Source organism: Mus caroli, chromosome 10 (assembly GCF_900094665.2).
Source record: "Mus caroli chromosome 10, CAROLI_EIJ_v1.1, whole genome shotgun sequence".
Taxonomy (NCBI): Eukaryota; Metazoa; Chordata; class Mammalia; order Rodentia; family Muridae; genus Mus; species Mus caroli.
Window position 1 is genome coordinate 111,613,107 of NC_034579.1, and position 24,055 is coordinate 111,637,161.

Below are 24,055 nucleotides of genomic sequence, written 5' to 3' on the forward strand. Positions count from 1 at the left end.
AGAGAGAGAGAGAGAGAGAGAGAGAGAGAGAGAGAGAGAAACAGAAAAAGAAGAAGGAAAAGAAAAAAGAAAAAAGAAATTATACTGAAAGCTTATTATGTGACAAGGATTATTTATTTCATGTCCTGTTTCCAGTTCTCATCTCGGTTGAGACTGTCACTGTCCCCATTTTGTAGATGAGAATGGAAGCTGCTCCTTTGCCCCACCTTCTCAACTCCTCTGATGTGTTCTGAATGTCCCCTGTTCTGAATGTCCCCTGTGTGTGGAGGCTCTAACACAGAAAAGACCCAGCAGAGGCCAAGAACTGCAGCCTCAGTCCCACTAAGTACCAAGTCACAGGGGACCATGCTGGAGACCAGGGCAGCCTTCTTCAGCACGGGACCACCTCTCGCAGCACAGTGAGAGGTCGCTTCTTCCTGACCTCAGGACCACGACAGCTGGCTTGGGAAGAGGCTACAGCAAAGAAGCAGACCTTCAGCAAGGCTCAGCTGCACGGTCGGAAGTCAAAGTCGGAAGTTGGAAGCCGTGACCCCTCCCTGGGGCCTGGAAAGCTGAGACACAGCTGGGCTCCTTCTGTGCTGGGCTTTGGGTCACACCTGGGGCTGCGCACGCAGGAGACCCTTGCGCATGCGCTGAAGAGAGGCGAGCGCTCCCACTGCGACTGGCAGGTAGCCAAGTCTCCACTAGGGGTAGGAGAAAGCAGACTAGGTCTGTGAAGCAATAGAAGCTCTCCGGAGCCTCTGGGGAGAAGGAAACGTTTCTGTGGTGTTGGGGCTCCACGTGGGGGTGAAGCTCAGGCTGAATATCAGGAATGGTTAAAGCACACGGGTCCTTGAGATTGGTCTCGGCAGAGAGCAAAAGGTTGGTGGGCTCAGAAGTAAAGAGAATAAGGCAAGCAAGGACCGGTCCTCATTCGTAACACAGGCCACTGCTTTCATACTTTACCATGTGTATATGTCGGACCAAAAATTGTATCCACACGTTTATAAAGGCCTCGTCATAGAAAGCCAGAGGCGGAGGAACCTGCGGAGCGTCAAGTGATGTGAAGACCAGAAAAACATGGCGTGAGCACACAACACGGCGTTACTTGGTTATGAGGATGACTGAGGAGCTGTCGGTGCTACGGGATAGGTAAAATTGAAAATGGTGTCAAAAGAAGGAAGTTGTACAAGGACTGTACGTGTCGTCTGGTTCCATTTATATGAGATGGTCACAAAGGAAAATCTGTCAGACAGGGCATGAAATCGCTGCCTCAAACCTCAGACCATAGGCAGGTTGGGGAGACTGGAGAGGCAGCTAAAGTATATTCCTTTCCTTTTGGGTGTGGCGCTAATGTGCTAGAATTGACTGTGGTGGTGCTTGCATATGCTTCGAGCGTGCAAAACTCACCCAGTTACACACCTTAAATGGATGCGTTGCATGGTGTTCTGATTGTGTCTCGAAAAGCTGTTTTAGAATCCTGAAGGCTGCTGACCAGAGTACAACTGACCCCAGCCTCATCCCCTCTCCAAGGTTCCTGGGAATGCTGTCAGAGCCAAGCATAGAAGGCCACTGGGGTACTCAAGCAAAGGTATTCACAACAGGAGTGAACATTTCAAAACACACAAAGAAAAGTTATAGGTGACAGAGGTGTCCCCCAGTTAGAGGTGACCCCTGTTACCCAGCACAGATGGCAAACCTCAGAACTCCTTAAAATACTTTCTCCAGATGTCAAATTGTAAGACTCTTTAAAGAATGCTCCTTTCTTCTCCCTCCCCCTCCTCTCTTCCTCTCATCTCCTTCTCTATATATGAATTATGTACATTTTCATGTATACATTGTCCTATAGCTGCCTACATTCTCAGACACATCTCTGCTTAGATTCCCTTAAGTCTGGTTGAACACTTGCAAGAAGTCCTCACGTCCCACGGTCTCCATCACCTTGTCCCATAACTCCTTATTTCTCCTCCCAGGACAGAGCAATCCTTTGGGATTTTTCAACAATCCCAAAACCAATCCATGAACAATTCCATTGGGCTGTAAATCTCAGTCGCTGGTCACCACTGCCATTTTGGCCGTCCTGTTGAAAGGGTGCTTATCTTGCTCCTTGATTGTTACAATAGCCTTCCACCTGCTAACCTTCCTTCCACTCATCCCCACTTTGGGTCTATTTGTCCACACTGCAGTTTTAGCAATCCTGTAATACTAAGCCAGCTCATGAGCCAGACAATGGTGCTGTATGCACTCGAAGATCTTGCTGCTCCTTCTATCTGGAAGGCTTAGCCCCCAGAGGTCCACACCATTCATGTGTCCTCTTTCTGGTCTTGCTCGGATGTTGTCTTATAGAGATATTTTACCATTACACAATATTACATGATTTAGAGCTGTAATACTTCTCCCTTTGTCTCCTATCTACCCAGCCTTCCATCGGATACCCTCTGATACATATACTGCTACATGTGTTGTCCATTTCTCTACACAAGACTGTAGGTCAGTGAAGACACAGACCTTGGAAATTTTGTTCATTAATAAGATCCCTAAGCACACAATTTACACTTTAAAAATAAAAAGCCTTTGTTCAATAGATGAATAACTTGTAACTTGATCCCAGATGACATCCACAAATTATGTCACTCACTCTTGTTTCCCAGATGAGGAAACGGAGGCTTGCAGTGGTTACGTAACGATTGAAGGCCTGCACACCCTTCCTCGGGGGACCCTTCCTTATTGCCCATGGGCTACATGAATGAGTCTGTCATTGTCGGATGGACTCACTCTCTGAAGATGATGAAACTTGTCCCTAGATGACAGATTGCTCTCAGAAGCAGTTCAGCCAGAACTCAAACAGGTCTAGTTGAGATTTCCACAATGTTCCAAGACCCTCCCCCCTGCCCCGTTATTCAATCTCATTCTGGGGCGGGGCCTGCGCAGCTAATTGAAAGTACTTAAAGGATTCCGTTTTTGCATTGCAAGCAAAAATCTGTGCTATACAACAAACCCACCAACACCTGTAGACGCTCTGAGCACCAGAGAATTGCAGAGTTCCCTCCTCTAGTCTACCCAGGGTATGATGCCTTTAGTGTGGCTTCTTTTTGTTTTATTCAGTCAGATTGTTCTCTTCTGAGCCAGGGTGAGGTGGGACAAGGGCACTGACTGTCAGCCAGCAGAGAAGTGAATAAGCCACTGAAAAATGTTGCCCCTGTTCTTTCTCCTCCCCCTGCCTCTGCATCTACTTCTCAATCTGCTCTATGACATCTCAGTAACCACCCTGTTACTGGTAGAGTTCCCACAAAGCTGCAGGCAGCCCCTCTCATGAAAAGCTTGGTGCTATTATTTGTCTGTGCCCTAATCCCTCACTATTGGGGCCTTTTCCTTTTCAGTAAAAAATAAAAATAAATAAACAAACAAAAATAGAAATAAAAACAAAAACAAAAGGTTCCATTTCCTCTTCGTATAGAATCCCGTTTGTGTGGCTGGTAATGATTCAGAAATCATTATGGTTAATTTTCAAAAGACTAATGAAAAAACTTTTTTTTGCTTTTCTGCCAATCTTTATTTTCTTTCTTGTTTACCAGGTCCTTGTTTGGCTTTTTAAAGTTATTCTTCACAAGAGTGGTTCTAATTCCACTAAGATTCAATGAAAGTCTCACAGGAGCATCATACAGTGTATTTAGAGTTCCTCCTGTATCAAGGAGACCTCCTGGCACTGTCCTTGTGGCTAAAAACTGCTTCCATTCAGGTCTGAGGGAGTAAACCACTCTAGACTGGGAAAACAGGTTTTGCTTCTTTGAGGAAGGCTGTGTCCAAGTGGAACACAGATTGGATAAGGATTTGGTCCTCCTGACCACTGTCTGGCAGCCTCTCCCTTTGGTGTGAGGAGGGCTCATTAGAGCCATGCAGAAGCCCCGCCCACCCTACCGCTGAGGACTTTTGGATCTCCAGATCCCTGAGGATAAATGAAGAATCCCAGACTCTGCTCCTGCATGTGGCTAACAGAGCTGCGGCTCTCACCAACTGTCCAATCATCTCTGTAATCATGGCAGTACTTTGCTGCCTGGTCTACCCAGAGTGCTTTCCAGTGAGTAGACAGCTGTAATAGGTCCAGTCAGCCCAGGGGAGGATAGCATCCTCTAACCAGAACAGCACAGGGTCCATAAGGAAGGGAGAAAGTCCAGGAAACCATCAATATCTCCGGGCACTAAAAAGATGTGGAGCTTTTTCTACATGGCTAACTGGAAAATGCACAGTACTGAACCATGAAAATGAGTATCAAAGGTTCTAAGACGTTCTGATCCTTTCCCCTAGAATATCAAATAAATCCAAAGGAAAGAGTAAATGTCTTTGGCTCTCAGGTCCTATAACCTACTTTCGGTCTTTTCCAGAGTGGCACAGTGATCCAACATGAGGTTTTTGTCATCCTGGAACATGCCCAAAATAAAAAACATGAATGCAGATGTTCTGACCCATCAGGCGTGCAGTGGTGGTGGTGGTGGTGGGGTGGCCAGGTATGATACCCTGAAATTTCGACTTCATTTCCTAACTGTAATAATATAATTTTTCTATAATTTTTTTTTAAAAATTCTGTTTATTTTTTATGTATGGGTGTTTTGTCTGCGTGTACATGTACCCTGTGTGTGGATTGTCCTCACAAGCTGGAAGACAGCATTGGATCCCCTGGGACTAGAATTAAAGACAGCTCTGAGCTAGAAATCAAACTTGGGTCCTCTGAAAGAAGAGCCAGTGCTCTTAACCACTGAGCCATCTCTCCAGGCTCCTAATAGCACAATTTTGTGGTGGCTTGGGGTATGAATAAATGAAAGGCTTTGATAAAAGTCACCAGGACTGTGAACTGTGTTGTACTAATGAAAAAACCAAGTGTCGGTGTGTTGGTCGGGGTCTCCCAAGCAGCAGATGGCGAGAGGATGAACTGTGAGACCAATTTGCTCGGGACAAGAACAGGAGGAAGCAAACTGGGCAGAATCAGTGCTGCGTAACCACTGCAGTGAGGAGAAGGGAGAGCAAGTGCAGCAGAAGTCTAGCTGGCCTTAGGGGGTGCCTCTGTCTTAGTTAGGGTTTTACTGCTGTGAACAGACACCGTGACCAATGCAAGTCTTATAAAGGACAATGTTTATTTGGAGCGGGCCTTACAGGTTCAGAGGTTCAGTCCATTATCATCAAACAGGGAACATGGCAGCATCCAGGTAGGCATGGTGCAGGAGGAGCTGAGAGTTCTACATCTTTGTCTGAAGGCTGCTAGTGGAAGACTGACTTCCAGGCAGTAGGGTGAGGGTCTTAAGCCCACACCCACAGTGTCACACCTACTCCAAAAAAGCCACACTTCCTAATAGTGCCACACTCTGGGCCAAGCATAGACAAACCATCACAGTACCCAAAAGGCACAGTGGTCCACTGGAGAAATCTCAAGTGGATGGGGAATGGGCTTGCCCACACGTCCTGTAGGCCACACCGTTAGTAAAGTCCAACCTTCAGGCAGCATGACTGGGTGGATGCAGGAGGGGAACACATAAAGGTAGAGAAGGAAGCAGGTGATGCCCCAACAGTGAGAGATATGAGGAGTACCTGTGGCTGCCACACTAAGGCGTTGGATTGAGTGGACTTCCCATGTGTTGGGCTTATTTGGTGGTTATTCAAATCCAGACAATCTGAATCCAAATTTTATATGTCTCTCGCTATGTTAAGCAGATCTTTTATAGGTGATGCTGTGGGCTAGTTGAAACTTAGCTTCTGGGTTTAAAGGGGGCAAAAAAATAAGGCTTCCTTTTAATTTGCTGTGGTCAGCTCCCTTCCAAGTCAGGGACTTTTGCCAGCTCCGGGCTATTCCAGTGTAAAAGCTTATCCAGGTTTCTGGGCATGAGCTTGTGCCAAAAGAAAACATGATAACTTTGGAAAGTAACCAAGGCTCTCTGTGCTGTGGGCATCTCTGAAATAGGACGTGCATTCTTTTGGGAGATACAGTATCAAGCCCCATAAAGCGTCTTTTGGAGGCCCTAGGGTTATAAGACAATGAACAGAAACACCAGCTTCTAGCAATGAAAAAGATATGCTTTCTGCCTCGCTCTTGCTTCTCTCTCTCCCTGCCAGAGAAGCAGTTTTGTAGCACAATGACCATCGCAACTGTGCTGGGAGAAAGTGCATTGAACAGATGGCGTTCTCTGAGGAATCCCCCCAGTCCATAAGTATTTACAGAGTACTGTCTATACTATATATATTCTATAGGCACTTGAAATGGAGTGTTGTCATGGGGCTGAGGGTATTCTGATGCCACAAAGATCACTTCCTAGTGGGAGGAGAAGAACAATAAGTCACCAACGAATACTGCTGGATCGAGGTGCTCGTGGAGATTACAAAGCAGAGAGTGGACTCGAGTGGAATGAGAAAAGGAGATGGGGGGGGTGGGTGGTGTCTAAGCATGCAAAGGTAAAAATGGAGGTAGCTCTGTGATAAAGCAGGGGAAGGCATTCGAGCCAGAGAACATGCTGAAGAGGGGAGTTAAAGATCAGCATCCTTCACCAGACACAAGGCACTTAGTCTAGAGTTGTGTGGATCCATCTCAAAAATAAAATAAATAATAAATATTTAGTTGGGCAGTGGTGGAGCACACCTTTAATCCCATCACTTAGAGGCAGAGGCAGGCAGATTTCTGAGTTTGAGGCCAGCCTGGTCTACAAAGTGAGTTCCAGAACAGCCAGGGCTATACAGAGAAACCCCGTCTCGAAAAAAACAAAATAAATAAATTATTAAATAAATAAATAAATATTAAAAGAGACTTGATCACTTAACCCCAAAAGCAAAAGCATAATACACACTCATACATACACACACTCACATACACATACACACTCATACATACCACTCACACATATGCACATACTCATATACACATTCACATGCATACACACACACTCACATATATACACATGCATACCACACACTCACACACATACACATACTAATGCACACACATACACACATATCCTCACACACACATACACATGCATATACACACATACACTCACACATACACACTTACATATACACATGCATACACACACAGTCACACACATACACATGCATACACATATACACACTCATATATACACACATGCATACCACACACTCACACACATACACATGCATACACACACAGTCACACACATACACATGCATACATATACACACACTCATATATAAAAACACTCTCACACACATACACTATGTTCAAGCATCTTCCATTAATAAGACCCTGTCCTTCTGGTCATGGGTCAATGGTAGGCAACATTTCCACAGTTTTCCCTATGTGACTAACACTGAGTTCTTTGCTTCTAATGCCTCACTGAAGCATTATAATAACTCTACAATATAGGGTTATTATTCCCACTACACAGAGGGGGAAATTGAGGTACAGAGAGGCTACGTTACAGAGTGTGATGACTTTCCCTTTGAGGCGATCTCCTTCTAGAATAAGGAGTTCAGTGACCCCAGAGACAGTGAATCCTTGCCCAATAAGCATGGGGTCCTGCCTAAGAGCCACCAGGGGGTGGTTCTTAGACTGCGGTTCTCATTGCTATTGGTGCTACAGATGGCTCCCACCCCATCTCCTACAGGAAGCTGACAACTTCCCATTCTTCTTAGGGATTTCCAGTCTGGCAAACCTGAGATTCATAGCTTCAACAAAGAAAATAATTTCCTGGACTGGAGTTGGAGATTCGTTTAAAAAATAAAAGATGGCTTCGTGGGTAAAGGTGCTTACAGCCAAACCTGGTGATCTGAGTTCACTTCCCAAGACTCGCACAACGAATGAAGAAAATCAAATCCTGCAAGTTGACCTCTGCCTTCCACTTATGCCGTGGAACATACAGGTATACACATACTCTCATTTTCAGAGACACACAAATAGATGTCGAATCTCTTAAGAGAGAACTCAAATGTAACTTAAGCACAGAGATCCTTGACAAGAAGAGTACTCAGGGACAGAAAGAGATACACCCAAATGTAGATATGGGCTTCTGAAGAAGTGTCACTGTTAGGATGCTTTATATATGCTCTTGGTTGCTGCTCTCAAGAGAATCTTTAGCGGTTGCTAAGAAAACCCCTTTCTTAACATTGTTCAAAGAATGTAGCTTATAACAAGGTTAAAAGTTAAAGCGTTTCCCTCTGAAGACAAAGTTCCAAGGTGGATTTATAAGGGACAGTGTTTAGATTTAGGAATGAGACTGAAGAGCCAGAAAAACAATGTTATACATCGTTTTGGCCTTAAAGTAAGTACAACCAATTTATTTTCTGTTCTTGGCAAGATGTCTTTTGGAACACATATAATGTTCTGTGAGTGACTTGGCCTTTGTCCGTGGGATCTGAAGTTCCCTGCTTCTTAACAGAAAACGCACACCAGTGCCTGAGATGTAGGCTTTGTTTTTGCTTGTTTTTCGTTTGTTCTGCCAAGCTGTCCTTCCATGTCATAATCTTTCTTTCTATCTGGACTCATCGCCGTGGAGTGAGCTTTCCCATTCTGTGCTTTATCTGTGGTTACAAGAAAAACCAGATTGAAGAAGGTGCCCAGGCCTCAACCATCAGATATCACTGGTCCACCCACCACACACCCAGCTTTACAGCTCAGGTACTTTTTAACCCGGTGCCAAGGAAACACCTAGTAGCAAATAGGGTCAGCAATCGTTTACTATGCTTAAACTGGACTAGGGGTTGGAGGACAGTAGAGGCAAAGCCATTCCCTGACTTCAAAATCACACTGCTTAGTGGGGAATCCCAATAAGCAGACTGACTAAAGTTCCTGAGAGGAGAAGATTAGTAATATCATCACCAGATGGGAAATTGGACGAGCAAGTAACCGAGCTCATCAGAGAAGTGTGTGTTTCATGGAACTAAGAATCTAGAACAATGCTGTCTATGTAAGGCAGACAGGGAGAAATGGAGTTAAGAGAGGGGGAGGGGGTGACTCCACAGGTCTCAGAGAAGGAACATGTGGTGCATCTATGGAATTCAGAAACACCAAGAAGCAAGCATCCCTACCATGTTCCTGTAAGAAGCCCCACCTTCCTGCAAGGCTGAGAAGCACAAACCATCTGCTGAAGAAGCTGTCTTAGCATGGAGGGACACCAGACCTCTATTCTGCCTGGGAAGAAATGGGCTAATGACCGAGAATGCAAGGGTGTGTTTCCCCAAAGCTCCCGGCCTAACTGACTGCTCTAAAAAATGTTTCATTGAGTAGTGGTCAGCTGAGAGCTGCCCAGAGCCCTCTGTCAACCATGGATGCTCAGGGGAGCAGAGTGGGAAAGGTGGGGAGCTGGGGACTTCAGGGCCCTGATCCCTGAGGTCCTGCACCCACCCCACTCTCCTAGCTAGGAGAAAGACCAGTGAGTCTTTCAGGTGAGTGAGTCAGATGAGAGAAGAAAACCAGTTTGCTTCGTTTTGAGTTGCACCTGAGTCACAAGGCTGGTGTCAAACAAGGCTTTCCAAAGATAGCTCGGGAAGATCGTTTCTGAGAAAGATGGAAGGAGCCTCGGGAGGCCCTTGCGGTTCTCTGCACGCTGGTATGAGCTGCTACTTTGTTGCCACTTTGGAAACAGCAGACAGGTTCAGGGATGGCGGGGAAGAAAGGCCCCTTCTAGTAAAATGGCTCTCCTTGGCACCAAGACAGAGCACATGTTTGCCTTTCTGTTGAGTAAGAAATCTTTGTCATACTAATAAGGACTCTACTATTTAAACTGGAAATACAGTGATGACTCAGCATCCTCTGGTGCATGGTTCCAGGACCTTGAGAGACTATCCGGCTCTCTAGATGCTCAATCCTCTATGCAAATGGTGCAGTGTTTGCAAATAGCTCATCATCATGTAGACTTGTGGGTTCCGGTCATGGTTACTGCATTACATTATTATGGGAAAATTATGACGAAAAAAAGCCTGTGTGTGCTCTCTACAGATGCATTGTCCCTTGAAACAGGGGAAATCAGTCCACACTGGGCTACTGCACAGATGAGGACATACAGGCCCAGTGACCCTGTATCTCTGTACCCAATGAATGCTACTCAGTCTGATCTTAGCGGCAGCAGTAGCAGCAACACTCCTTCATACCTGCCCCAGTGTTCTGGGTTCCCAAATTAAACACACACACTTTATATTCTGATATGCCTAAAACAACTAAATGGCTGAGCCATTTCCTAACCTCCACATGGTTAATCCACCCATCTCTGATATCCCCATTTTATTACTTACTAAAATCTATATTCCATCTTTGCTGCCCTGAGCCCAGTTATGCAGCCCTCTTGAACTGTGTTCCCCAGGTCCTACAGGGCGGACATGTTCTCTGACCTGCTCCTCTCTGGCGTGGGATCTTGGCTCTCCTTCTTTGACACCTCAGATCTCCCTCCTCCCTCCTCCCTCCTTCCTTGGTCCCTTGCCCAGAGAATCCTAGAAGTCCCACCTCTGCCTCTCTGCCTGACCATTGGCTATTGCCATCTTTATTTACCAATAAGAACCTACTGTGGGCAGTCCCTCAGTGTCTTCCGTTCATGGGAGACACTGAAAACAGGTTTTGGGGGGAACATAATTAGCATGAGCATATAAGCAGCTACAACCCTGCCCACCCTTTGTTCCTGCCTCTTGATTGGCTTTGTTTATGGTCTTACTGAAGATTCTGTCTTTTCTATATCAGCTGTACTACACTGGACCTTTATCGTCTCCACCTTTTGTTTTATGCCTTTTGATGGAGACTTACAGGGGAAGGAGGCATGGCTCAGTGGCAAAGAGTTTGCCTGGCATAGGTGAGCCTCCACGTTTGCCCCATGTTCTGGCCCCAGCAGTTTTCCCTCCCTACCACACATTTAAAAAAAAGAAAAAAAAAAAAAGGATTAACAAATAAATCATGCCGTGGAAAACAAGAGAAACCTTCATAAGCAATGTTACAAAATGAATCATCCGTCTATATTATTTCCAATTATTTATCACTAATCCATTGTAAGCCATTTCTATATGACTTGAGGTAATCTATAATATTATTTTCCCCAACTTTCCCAGGACCGTTTGTTGTCTTGCCCATCCCTTGAATAATCTGAAAGGTATCTTTATCGTATGCTAAATATTTTATACTCTTGGGTGTGGTCTATTATGTTACCACACCCTCGCCAAGTATTTCAGAACCCCTCCCTGTGGAAGCGGTCCGGCAGGGATTAAACATCTGTTAGCCTGGGGTGTGGCCACTTGGCCGGTGGTGGTCAGCGAAACCCCAGCAGGAATGACAAACATCTCCTATAAACAGATGCTTTAGGGGGGTGCAAGTGGCTCACCCTGCTTCCTGTCCCTCTGGAACACCATTACAAATCTGATGGAAGTTACTCCATCAGCCTGGGCACCCGGATGAAGGTAGTATGGAAGAGAAGTCAACTGCCCCACAAAGGATACACAGTTTGAACAAAAATCCTCCTGGCTTATCAGCTCAAAAGGCTTTGTTTTCACAGGAAAGCCCATAAAAACCTAATCTATCTTGACTATATTTCTGTCCTTTCTTTAGTAGGAACAAGGGGCTTAATTTAATTTTTATGTTTTGGTTCCTGGGGCTTGAACCTAACAAGTTAGATCCCTCACCCTTCATTTTTATTTTGAGATGGGGGTTTACTGAATTGACCAAGCTGGCCCAGGCAAGGCTTAAATTTGAAATCCTCCTGCCTCAGCCTCAAGAGCTGCTGGGATCGTAGGCCTAGAGCACCAGGCTGGCCTTCATGAGCCTTATTCTTGCTTAATAATCATACCCACCTAAAATCAAAAGTAGCTGCAAGCCCCTGCTTGTCAAAACAAGACCAGAAGTGATCCAAAAAACGGCGCCACAAAGGGTTTCTATGCTTCGTATTTTTCTTTCTTCATCCAGCGTTTCGGAATGCAGGGAGCAAGCCACGGGCACTGGAAAGGAAGGACAAACCCTGGAGAGAGGCTGCAGAACAGCACTTAGATGGCTCAGTGGGTAAGAGCACCCGACTGCTCTTCCAAAGGTCTGAAGTTCAAATCCCAGCAACCACATGGTGGCTCACAACCATCTGTAAGGAGATCTGACTCCCTCTTCTGGAGTGTCTGAAGACAGCTACAGTGTACTTACATATAATAAATAAATCTTTAAAAAAATAAATAAATAAAATTGTGTAACACTCACTTGGGGGATTCTAGTGTTATCTTTTTTCCCCACCAGGACAAGAGCCTTAACTGCAGACTGAGTTCACGGAGCTGGCTGTGAGGCCATTCTATCTGTGATGTCACACTTGCCATCCCTCTGTGGGGGCCTGACTTAAAGCTCCACAGTACATTTAGTAAAATAACTCTGCCTCTGTCTGGAAGTGGCTTGTTCACGCCCAAGAGGACAAGAAGAAATCTGTAATCTAGAATATCTGACCGATGTCTCGGAGGTCCAGGAAAAAAATCTATAAAATCATGTCTTCCCAGCTTTGAGATTACCTTCATGACCTCGCATGTAGTCATGAATAAGAAATGATGGATTCTGGTAAAAAAAAAAGAAAAAAAAATCTCATTTGTACACTACAAGACCTGATTCTGTTCTTCTGCCCAAATTATGACAGTGAATGGTGGCCAACCTTTGGCTTGCTCTTGAGCCCAAAGTCAGAGAAAAAAATGTTATCTTTTCCAACGGCATTTCTACTCCACCCCGCCTCCCTGAGCCTCCTCCGCAGCTCATCAGAGATTCGCAGACATATAAATCAGAGTTGGCTCTACATACAGAAGGAGAGAGAACTGGACACCACCCAAACAGAGATGTCATTCCCAGAACAATTAGTCACCAGCAGCACACATTCCATGAAGCGGTCAGGAGCAAGAGCCTCCCGAAATAAGTGCAGTCAAGAATCAGAGCTGTTAGGGAGAGAGAGAACACTAGTGAAGCTTCTAGCCCTGGGCCACCGTGTGGGAACTCTCCACACTGGGTACAGAAAGCTTGCTGGGGAAGCAGGGTGGGGGCTACCAAGGACTCAGGTACACAGAAAGGGTGATGGGGAACAGGAAAAAAAAGCCGATCTGGAACAAATCTAGAGTGTTCGCTTCATCCTCTCCTGGGAAGAGGTCTAAAGGCATATGCTCTATGTGGTGGTCATATGTTATGGTTATGTGTGTGATGGCTCTCACTGGGCAATCCATAGGAAGACTTGGATCTACCTATCTGTGAAAAATATCTCACATTCATGATGGGGTTTCACCCTCCTTATGCCCATGAAAGGCAAGGAAGGAGCACAGTTTGATCACTGTAAGGAAACTGAGGCACAGCTGGGTGATGAAGTTCGGAAGTGATAACTGCTCTTTGCTCGGGAAAATGATTTTTGGGCCCTTTCCTCTAGGCCCTGATGCATAATTGGTAAGTTCTTTCAAGAAAAAAAGGAAGGAAGGAAGGAAGGAAGGAAGGAAGGAAGGAAGGAAGGAAGGAAAGAAAGAAAGAAAGAAAGAAAGAAAGAAAGAAAGAAAGAAAGAAAGAAAGAAAGAAAGAAAGAAAGAGAAAGAAAGAAGAAAGAAAGAAAGAGAGAGAAAGAGAGAGAGAGAAAGAAAGGAGGAAAGAAGGAAGAAAAGAAGGAAAGAAAGAAAGAAAGGAAGGAAGGAAGAAAGAGAGAGAGGAGGAAAAATGGAAGGAAGGGAAGAAAGAAGGAAGAAATGAAGGAAGGAAGAAAAGAAGGAAAAAAGAAAAGAGGGAAGGGGAAAGGAGTGGAGGGGAGGAAGGAAGAAAGGAGAAAGAAATGAAGGAAGGGAGGGGAGGTCAGAGGAAGGAAGGGAGGAAAGAAGGAGAAGAAAGGAAGGGGAAAAAAGAAAGAAAGAAAGAAAGAAAGAAAGAAAGAAAGAAAGAAAGAACAGACAGACAAATGAAGAAAAAGAAAGGAGGAAAGAAGGAAGGAAGGAAAGAAGGAAGGAAGGAAGAGGAAGGAAAGGAGGAAAAAGGAAGGAAGGAAGGAAAGAAAGAAGGAAGAAAGGAAAAAATGTTGTGAATGGCTAATACTCAATCCAACCAAGAAAGATCTGCCTGAGTCCAATCTGAAGCTGAGCCCTTAGCAGCCAGTGAGAGAGATATCACTGCACACTAGGCTGGACGGAGCCAGGCTTGGCACCTTAACCCACTTAGGTCACTCAGACTGTATCAGCAATTAAAGGACAGTCTGAAGAGTGGAGAAGGTCACTGGGTCCAGCCTCCAAAAGGACAACATTCTCAAGCAACTCATTTTTGACGCTGGTAAGATTCTTCACCTTGCATGTGATATTTTAAAATTCAATTCAGCTTAAACTGTTTTAAGCTGGGATCCAGTTCATTAGACTTCTTAGCATGGCAGGTTGGTTATTTTTGCCACTGTGACAGAGTACCTGGCTAAAAGACACTTAAGGGGAGAAGGCTTCCCTTGGGCTCACGACTTAGGGGATACAATTCACCATGGTAGAGCAGGCATCGAGGCAGGAGCAGGGCATGCAGCTCACACTCCTCAGATCTTGGACCAACAGGAAGTACAGAGTAGACAGGAAGAGGGGTGTCTTCTACTGCACAAAACTTCATGACTAAGAAGCAAGATGGGGAGGAAAGGGTTTATTCATCTTACACTTCCACATTGCTGTTCATCACCAAAGGAAATCAGGACTGGAACTCAAGCAGGTCAGGAAGCAGGAGCTGATGCAGAGGCCATGGAGGGATGTTACTTACTGGGTTGCTTCCCTAGGCTTGCTCAGCCTGCTTTCTTATAGAACCCAAAACGACCAGCCCAGGGATGGCACCACCCACAATGGGCCCTCCCCCCTTGATCACTAATTGAGAAAATGCCTTACTGCTGGATCTCATGGAGGCATTTCCTCAAGGGAGGCCTCCTTCTCTGTGATAACTCTAACTTGTGTCAAGTTGACACACAAACCAGCCAGTACAAGGGCCAAGCTATAAAACCTCAGAGGCTACCCCCTGCAACCCATTTCTTCTAGCAAGCCTGTACCTCCTAAAAGTTCTCCAATCTCTTAAAGTTGTATCACCAGCTGGAAACCATCAAATCAAACACAGGAACCCGTGGAAGGTGCATGCCAGTCAACCCACTGCACAAGACATCCCTACCTAGCACCACACATAAAAAGTGGAACCTTCTTAGCTTTGTTGTGTTTCACTCCATAGTCCAATAACCATGAAAGCAGAAGTAAGATAACACAGCTCTCCCAACCAGACTCCGGGTCTCAAACTCACCTTTTTGTCAAACAGGACATCTTGACTCAGCAAACTCTCCATTGATTGTTTCCTGTGCGGCTTTTCTTTCTCCAATCAAAATTTGGAGAAATTTCTTTTTTGGACTACATTATCCTTAGATTCACTTTGGGGTGACCTTAGATGACCATGCAAAACTAAGAGAGAAAGCCATACTTAGGTGCTTAAGGGACGTGAATAGACTGGCGTGAAGCCAGTGAGATTGTGAAACCTCTGGTAAATCAATAAACTCCGAACACTGAGACATTACTAACTGCATCTCAGGCCCACCAGCACCTGCTAATTGACTCCTACTGCAGATTAGGTCAGCCCTCACGCCACCTCTCTTTAGACTCCATTTGGCAATACCTGTAATACCAGATAGGCCAGTTAGTAACACACAGGAAGAGTGCTAATGAGATTTAGGCTGGCACGGGAGCTATCAAAGAAAAACCATCACTTTAAACCTTAATCCTGTCCTTGCTTGAAAGAAAAGAGACTTGCTAGCCTGCCTTCCACTGAGACAAGCCGGGGAACAGTGGCCATAAAAGAGTGTGTAACAAGAAGCTTGCAGGCAGCGCTGGCAAGGCCCTGGAGTCTGCCAGCTGCCTTACCGAAGGCTCAGCAGAACAGTAAGGAAGGAGATCCATCCTTCATGGACACAAAGGGAGGTGAATGATCTGTACACGTGCCCAGAAGACGTCATACAGAGGCCTTCTCCGCTCTAGGTGGGATCGAGCATGGGGAGCCAAGAGTGTGTATTACAAGTCTCTGGTGTCTACTTCAGCATGGCTCCAGGTGTCCTTAATGAGATTTCTACTCAGATGTGTTAGATTAACTTTACAAAAAATATTGCTCGCTATTTAGTTCAGAGTGGGGAAAAACTCTCAGACCTGAGCTGATCTACAGGTACGAAGCATTAACCATCACACAGTTACCTAACCAACCATTGCATAGAAGCAAAACACAATGCCAATAACATTGTTGTTCCTGATTTTAACGTAAAGCAGTATTGTGGCTGAAAATAATGTGGTCCCCCCATTTTCTTGGCATAATACTGGGGGTGGGGGGAGATGAAGCAAAGCGAGTAGATTCAGATTTAGACTGAACGTCTACCCATCTCAGGTAGACAGATCAACCTCATTCAGGGTCAGCCAATCTCCAGCGATGAGCAGGTAAGCGCTGATGAAAGGCCTTTTTTTCTTCAGCTATATTTAGGCACCAAGAAAAATCCCTACACCGGGATGCCAGAGGCTCCTCTGGCTAAGCAGCCTCCTCCTGGCTTAGATAAGCAAACCTAGAAGAAACGCAATTCTGAAAGTCAGTGGCTTCTGGATTTCAAGTCAAAATCACACACGTAGGTCTATTTTTCTTTATTATTTATTACCGGCCTAAAACTTGGAGTCAAGTTTATCTCCTGAATCGCCACCGTTCCAACTGCAAACCCGGAGCAGGGCTTTAGTTCAAAGAGTCAGTTTTCGTAAAGTGGCTTGAGGTTTATAATGATAGGTACCATGTAGTCCAATATCTAGTTTACTTTCCAAGTCGCAAAGCAAAGAAATTAGTTTCTGCTCAGGGTCATTTATGAATGTGTTTGTTCTCTAGCTCTACTCCAAAGAACTGTCAGGGAAATTCAAGAAGGTCAGAGGACTTCAGAAAAGACTAAGCACCCCTCCCCCACACACTAAACAGCATCTCACCCAACTCCGAACCTCAACAGTGAGCAGAGTGCTGACCCCCCCATCCCCCGCCCGCCCTGCAAGTACATCTCCTTTCATTTGTACTTGCCTGATTTTCATCATTACTCCAGAAAAAGACTCATCCCCCATTCCCNCCCCCCCCCCATTCTCACTCTCCACTTCTACCTCCACCTCCACCCCCACCTCAGGAAAACCAGACTGTTGCCATGACAGCGCACATAGAGACAAGTCACTCTTATTTCCTCTTATCTTGAAACAACTGATCTCGATTTGCATGGAAAGTTTTCTTCAATCCAGAGACATAGCCTTGGTTTTATTGAGGGAACTGTGCATAGCCATTTGACATATGTCACTTCCTAAAGGATACTCAGGGGGCATGAGCTGTATAGACGGTGGGAGGGGTCTACAGCATTGCCTAGCCATTTCCTCAGAATGGATAGAGTCCCTCCTGGAGAGTGGCATCCCTAAGCCTCAGGAATGAGTGATCATGAAATGTGGAGAGAATCCCTTCTACACTATACAGAAGCATCACCTATCAATAAAAAGCTGATTGGCCAATGCCCTGAGATCGGAAATGGGAGGTGGAAGTTTCCAGAGAGAGAGAGAGAGAGAGAGAGAGAGAGAGAGAGAGAGAGAACACTCTGGGATAGAGTCAGGAGCAGGCAGGAAGAGATTTGCCCTGACCTCTGAGAAGACAGACTCATGAAACAGAGAGGAAGTAACCAACCTTGTGGCACTCATAGACTAGAAACTGTTTAATTGAATTACAAGCTCGTTGGGGAATGAGCCAAAACCTGTGGCTGAAGCACTTAGTCATATATAATAAGTCTCAAGAGTCACTATTCCAAGAATGGGGGCAGAGGTGGAAAATCCTGCAATTACAATGCAAGACCCAGGAAGTTCCTAAAATTTACAAGACTCCCAAGAACCCCTACCCTAAGGTTCTATGTGCAGTAGCAATTGCTTGGCCGAGGGCAATCTGAGCACTAGGTCTGCTTGCCAGTCATGCATAGGCTTCAGGGATACAGCTTTTATTAGCTGTCACCTAAGCTGGAGTCAACTGTTTGCTGCTGCACCTGACGCTTAGTCATCTATGTTCCCATAGCTGACTCCTCACCCCTGCTCCTGTGAGCAACCCTAATAAACTCACTGGTCCATCAAGACAAACTTGGATGCAATCTTTGGCTTGTCATTAGTGCCCTATAGTGACTGGGTGGGTAGAGTGTCTCCCCAGGAAAGTCAAACAAGATGCTTTAAAGTACTACCTCCCTGGAAAGCTAAGAAAGTTCACAACTGACAAGTGTCAGCCTCAGTTCACCAGAGAGAAGAGCATTGGAACACTAGTGGGAGAGAGGTAAATGTCCACAGGAGACAGCTCCTGAGCCCATTTGCACACAGGGAAATTTTAAATGAGCTTTAACTTTCCTTTTTTTTTTTTTTTTAATTTTCTCTCTTTTCTGGAACTGGCTGCGATGGGTTCAAATCCCGACTCAGCCAGTAGTTAGCTGAATGATTCGCAGTATGTTCTTTGATCCCTCTGTGCCTGGCTTTCCCCAGTGTCAAACGGACATAGCAGAAATATGTTTCTTGGAGGTGCTTGTAAAAGTTAAAGTGCTTCCACCAGTCGCTGGCACATAACAAGGAGAGGTTCTCGTTCAGCCCATATATTCTAGATTTTAATGTCTTTTCCATTTAAAGGCAGAATTCACACAACTTCAGTGTTCCTGCAGTTACTTCAGAAGGTGAGAACAGGTCTCTCAGGACTCAGCCCAGTTTCCTGGTCAACCTACATCAGCCATCTCCACCCCTACCTTCCAAGCATGCTTCTCCCCACCCATTGCTCCGCCCTCTCCCCCTCACCTTTGCTCCACTGTGTCAGTTAGCTTCTGAACCTCAGCCTGTATCTCCACTAGAGACTTCCTCTGTTGAGGTTTTGTCTTTTACTGTGTATTGTGGTGCTAAGACGAGAGAGTCTGCACACAGACCCAAGGGAGCTATGTGACCTTGCCTCCAAGTTACTTTTGATTGGTGGATAAAGGACTCCTATAGCTGCGCAGAAGAGACACGGGTGGGGTTTAGGTTTCCTGGGCTTGGGGTGTCAAGGAGGAGACACAAACAGAGTAGAAGGTGAAGGAGGAGGAGGAAGACGCTATGGGCTAGGAGTCAAGAAAATGTGAGCATGAGGGCTGGCCAATTGGAGTTAAGAGCAGCCCAGATGAGATATAATAAGTTATATAATATAAAATATAATAACTCAGGGTTATCCAAAGGAAAGTAGATCCTAGTAGCACACAGAGTAGATGTCTGCCCAGCTCTTCTACTGTTTAAGGCTTACTGTAAATATAAAGGTTGTATGTGTCTTTTATCTGGAAACTGAGTGATCAAAGACAGAGTAGACACCCCGGGTCAGAATTAAATAATTTCTGCATCATCCCCCTGGAGTGCTCCCAAGCTGTTTCACCAGTTAGGATGTTTTGTATCCTACTTACGAGGACACTTAGTACTTTATTAGTTCCTTGCATCTCCCAGACTTACCAGATTGCAAATTCCTTGCAGACAAAGCCATGCTTTAGTCCTTTTGGGGACTCTTGGGTTTCTGAATCCAACAATTTTCATATAGCCAGTCCTACATTTATTTTAGAAATCAACATCTAAATTTCAAGCATTCAAAAGTCAACAGTAAAACAGAGTTGATTTTTGAGTCAGACGGACTTTAATTCTGGCCCTGTCAATATTTGCCGTGGAGCTCTGGGCAGTAATCCTATCAGGTCCTCGTGTGTTCATCAGGATGGTGGAAATTGCCTATAACACCTCCCTTAGAATGGTGTAGCAGTCCTGAAAGGGACCTAGGATTCCATAAGACTGCTGGCCATAGGTGAGGCTGTTTGTCTTGTTACCTTCTTCATTCTTTTAACACATCTGGAGTTCTTAAAGAAGTACTATTTATTTATGTATTTATTTATTTATTATATGTAAGTACACTGTAGCTGTCTTCAGACACCCCAGAAGAGGGAGTCAGATCTTGTTTGGGGTTGTTGTGAGCCATCATGTGGTTGCTGGGATTTGAACTCAGGACCTTCGGAAGAGCAGCCAGTGTTCTTAACCGCTGAGCCATCTCTCCACTCTCCAGCCCCTCATCTAGAGCTCTTTAGTTACAGTGAAATACCCTCCCAGCTGCTAGTGGTACCTAAGGAGAAGCATATATTCTAATATGCTACAACCTTTAAAGTTAAAAACTCATGATCTTGGATTATAAAAAAAAGCCTTGCTTAAGGTATCGGTCTTCAGTTCTGTAACCACCAAGAAGTTGCCTATGCTCTGTAACTCGCTCTCCATTCATGATTATGCAAACCATTCAAACTAAACTCATCTGGAAGCAACAACAAAAGAAGATAACAGAGAGAAAAGACGACCGAAAGAAGAGTTGCCACCGGGAGGGGTGTGGCGAGAGAGGGTCACACAGGTATAAACTGCTAAAATGCATTATTTATATTCGTGAAACTGTCAGAGAATGAAAAAAAAAAGAACTACAAAATTATGTGTCGCGCAGGAGGCTTACCTGATAAGTGGCATTTATCTTTGACAAAAAGAACGATATGGATCCATAATTTAAAATATGAATGAAAGAGCAAAAGGCTCCTGTACTCTGTGCCAGCGGTTAATGACACTGCTGATAGCCTGGCTTTGGAATTGCTGAAAGGGCTGCATTGGCCAAGACCTGGAATCCCACACTCAACCTCCCAGCCTGCCCAAATTATTTTCTGTGCTCCTAAGTGGCAATCAGATTTACTGGAGACCAAGTCTGCGTTAATTGGGGACGGGAGGGGCGGGATAGCATTCCTATTTACTTAGTTCATTTTGAAAATGGCTCCTGCTCCTGTGCGTCCATCCACACAATATATAACTTGGGATGTTCTGATGAGGAAAGGCCTCTGATTCAAGGGGAGGGTGGCTCTGAATACAGGTAAAGGGATTTTAAGTCTGGTAGCTGTTCACCAAAAGACCCCTGTCCTCTTTTACAAGGCCAGCCGCACTGTGTTCTCAGCCTCCATTCTCTCACGTAGCCTCATGGTTATGCTCTACCCCATGAACTGTGGAAGCAGTACACCTGGGTCCTACGCATCCTGCAAGCCTTCTTCCTTCAGCTTTTTCCCCCTCCTAGCAGTAGAAGGGCGCCCAGGGATGACAGCGACTTTGGGAGCTGCGTATTGAGATGTGCAGTGCACATCACCCTGGGTTTCTAGGCAATGTCACGGAGCAAAAGCAACTGCACAGGAGCTGCCTTGACAACAACTGGGATGTCTCCAGACTTTTGCAAGAGAACTAAGCGTCTACTGTATTTAAACTTCGGGTCCGTATTCTGATAGGAGTTTATTATGGTTGGAAACCATGTGAAGGAACTGATGTGGTTGGGTCAGAATAGATAACACTTAACCGTTGCCCCAAACTCACACTTATCATCTCACCTCATAGACACAACCGCCCTTTCTTTGTGTGGTCATTAGACCCTACTTCATTAATGAAAAAGATTGAAGCCCAGATCAGTGGTGTGATTCTCCTACACCACACTGCTAATAAACACCAGGACCATGGCTTGACTGTAGAGCTGCAGGCACAAATTTCTGCTTCTCCACCTTGAGCAGAGGACATGGCAGGCAGGTCAGGGAGCGTGGGACATAAGGCTTTCGTGAAGTAGACTATTCTAAGCCTTTTACATCCGCATCTGATTCTAACAACCTTCTCAGATGGCTTCCGTTGTGTCCAGAAGATCCGGGGGTAGAGAGAGACCCAGAGTACACACAAGTTACGTTACCCATAAAACAAAAGGGAAGCTTGAAGCAGATTATGAAGATAGTCTCTAGGGTCTGAGATTTGACTACTGAGCTGTGCCACCTCAGAACATGAATTTTAATATGATCACTGTGACAGGCTTAAATACAATTTCTCCCCATCAGAAAACACACGCATACACACGCACTAAAAACTGCAGTAAAAACAGAACCTATCAAAGCTACCATATCTACCATCAAGTTTAGCTTGTTTGCCGTTAGTAGCAACTTTTTATGTGTTTGTTTTGTTTTTCCTGAAGCAGCGCTTCTCTGTGTGGACCCTTGGTTGTCCTAGAATTCAATCTGTAGACCAGGCTGGCCTTGAACTCACAGAGATCCACCTGCCTCTACTTCCCAAGTGCTGGGATTAAAGGCGTGCGCCACCACGTCCCGGATAATTGCAACTATTCTATCAAAAGAAAAAAGCTGGCATTTCAAATATTGGCGCACATCCCTTGAGGAGATAAACTACATGGCAATCTTTAACAAGAAATAGGATGCATGCAAAATAAGTAAGGCTTAATCACGGTAAGCCACTCTTTCTGGAAGAGCCAGCCATGTGCACACAGTCATACCGAGTTACAGTCATCCTTTGCAAACAGAAGAAACCAGGACCTGGAAACATTGTCTATTTAGCATGTTTCATTTTAGATTAAACAGATTTCATTCCCTGTTCCCTAGTAATTATATATAATTAAAAGGCACAGAGGGACGTGTGTAAAGACACGATGAAGCAATAACCTCGTGAACAGCGTCTCATTTTAACTCACCGCTGAAGGGAAGTTGCTTCTATTCAGACTAACTTGTAAAAAGGCTGATGAGAACGTGACATGGGGAGATGGAAGAGAGCGTGTTCTCTCAAATTGCTCTGGTCAGACAACTCGGTGAACAAAATACATCGAATTGCATCAGCACTTCGGAAGGCACTGTTGGTCAGCACACTTTAAAGAGTTCACGTCTTTGAAACAGCTTTTTCTTCAGGGGGAAAAAAATTCTTATTCTTCAGAACTGTTAGTGAAGGCAGATAAACTGAGTCATTGTTCTAAATCAAGAGAGGCCTCACTGAGGACCCGGGAGGGCCGGGAGCTGAGCTACAAGTGCTCAACAGCCAGGCCCTGATGGCACACTCCTATAATCAGTACTTAGGATCAGAGAGACAGGAAGGTCATGAGTTCAAGACCAGCTTATGCTATAAGGTGTCAAAACCACAAAATTGAATTAAAAACTAAATAAGTGCTTCTGTAGACATCATCTTTAGATACACCCGTGTGGACTTTCCAAACCAAGACTAACTAGCATAGGCATGTTGGCAATACCATCTTGGGTGTTGCCTTGAGGTTTCTGTGCTGTGATAAAACCCCCAAAGCAACAGGTGGGGAGGAGAGGGAGTGTTTCTTTGGTTTATATATCCCAGCTCATGGTCCACTGAGGGAAGCCAAGGCAGAAACTGGAATCAAAGCCATGGAGAAGAGGTGCTTACTGGCTTCTGCCTTATGATTTTTCCCAGCCCGATTTCTTATATGACTCAGAACCACCTGCCCAGGAGGGGCGCCCCCCCTCCCCATGGGGTGGGCTCCCCAGCATCAACCATTGATCAAGAAGATGCACTACAGACTTGCCTATAGGGGATGTGATGGAGGCATTTTCTTAACGGAGGTTCCTCTTCCCAGACAACTCTGGCTTGTGTCAAGTTTACAAAAAGTCCAAGAGGACTGGTGTCTGCTGCACACAAAACATTAAGCTCTGTGATTCAGGAGTCCCAGAGGAAGGCAAGAAGTGGAACTATACCATGATTATGGATAGGGTCGCTAAGGAATGTCACTTTCTAGTGACACTTAAAAACTGCTTTTCTTTCTTTTTTTTTTTTTTCTTGCTTTCTTTCTTTCCTCTGAGTTGGGTACAAACCAGCACTCAGAAGTTTGAGGCAAGAGGTTTGTGGAGTTCAAGGCCAGTCTGAGCTACCTAGTAAGTTTGGGGCCAGCCAAGACTACAAAGTGAGACTCTTTCAGAAATATCCAAAAGCTGGGTATGGTTGTGCACATCTATAATTCCAACATTCCAGGGGCTGAGACAGGAGGATCACTACCATTTGGAGCCTAGCCTGGAATACAGACCCAGTAAACCCAAAAGCCAAAAATTGGTTTTGGCTCAGCTAATAATTCATACTTATAGTCCCAAGTGCTTCAGAGGCTGAGGAAGAAACACTCCAAGTTCAAGGCCAGCCTGGACAACTTAGTGAGGCTTCATCTCAAAATAAAAAGCCAAAAGAAGTCTGGGGGAGACTACCTAAATATCAGTTGTGAGTTGTGAATATCCAGTACGGCCCA

General features: G+C 45.1%; 1 long non-coding RNA gene across 1 annotated transcript; it reads right to left on the reverse strand.

Moving 5' to 3' along the window:
* Nucleotides 1–8,254: 8,254 nt before the first annotated feature.
* Nucleotides 8,255–12,216, reverse strand: LOC110304104. Its single transcript, XR_002379014.1, has 3 exons — nucleotides 12,155–12,216; nucleotides 11,764–11,907; nucleotides 8,255–8,517 (listed from the first exon to the last, which is right to left on the reverse strand). It is a non-coding gene; the product is annotated as an uncharacterized LOC110304104 (long non-coding RNA).
* Between the last annotated feature and the right edge of the window lie 11,839 nt (nucleotides 12,217–24,055).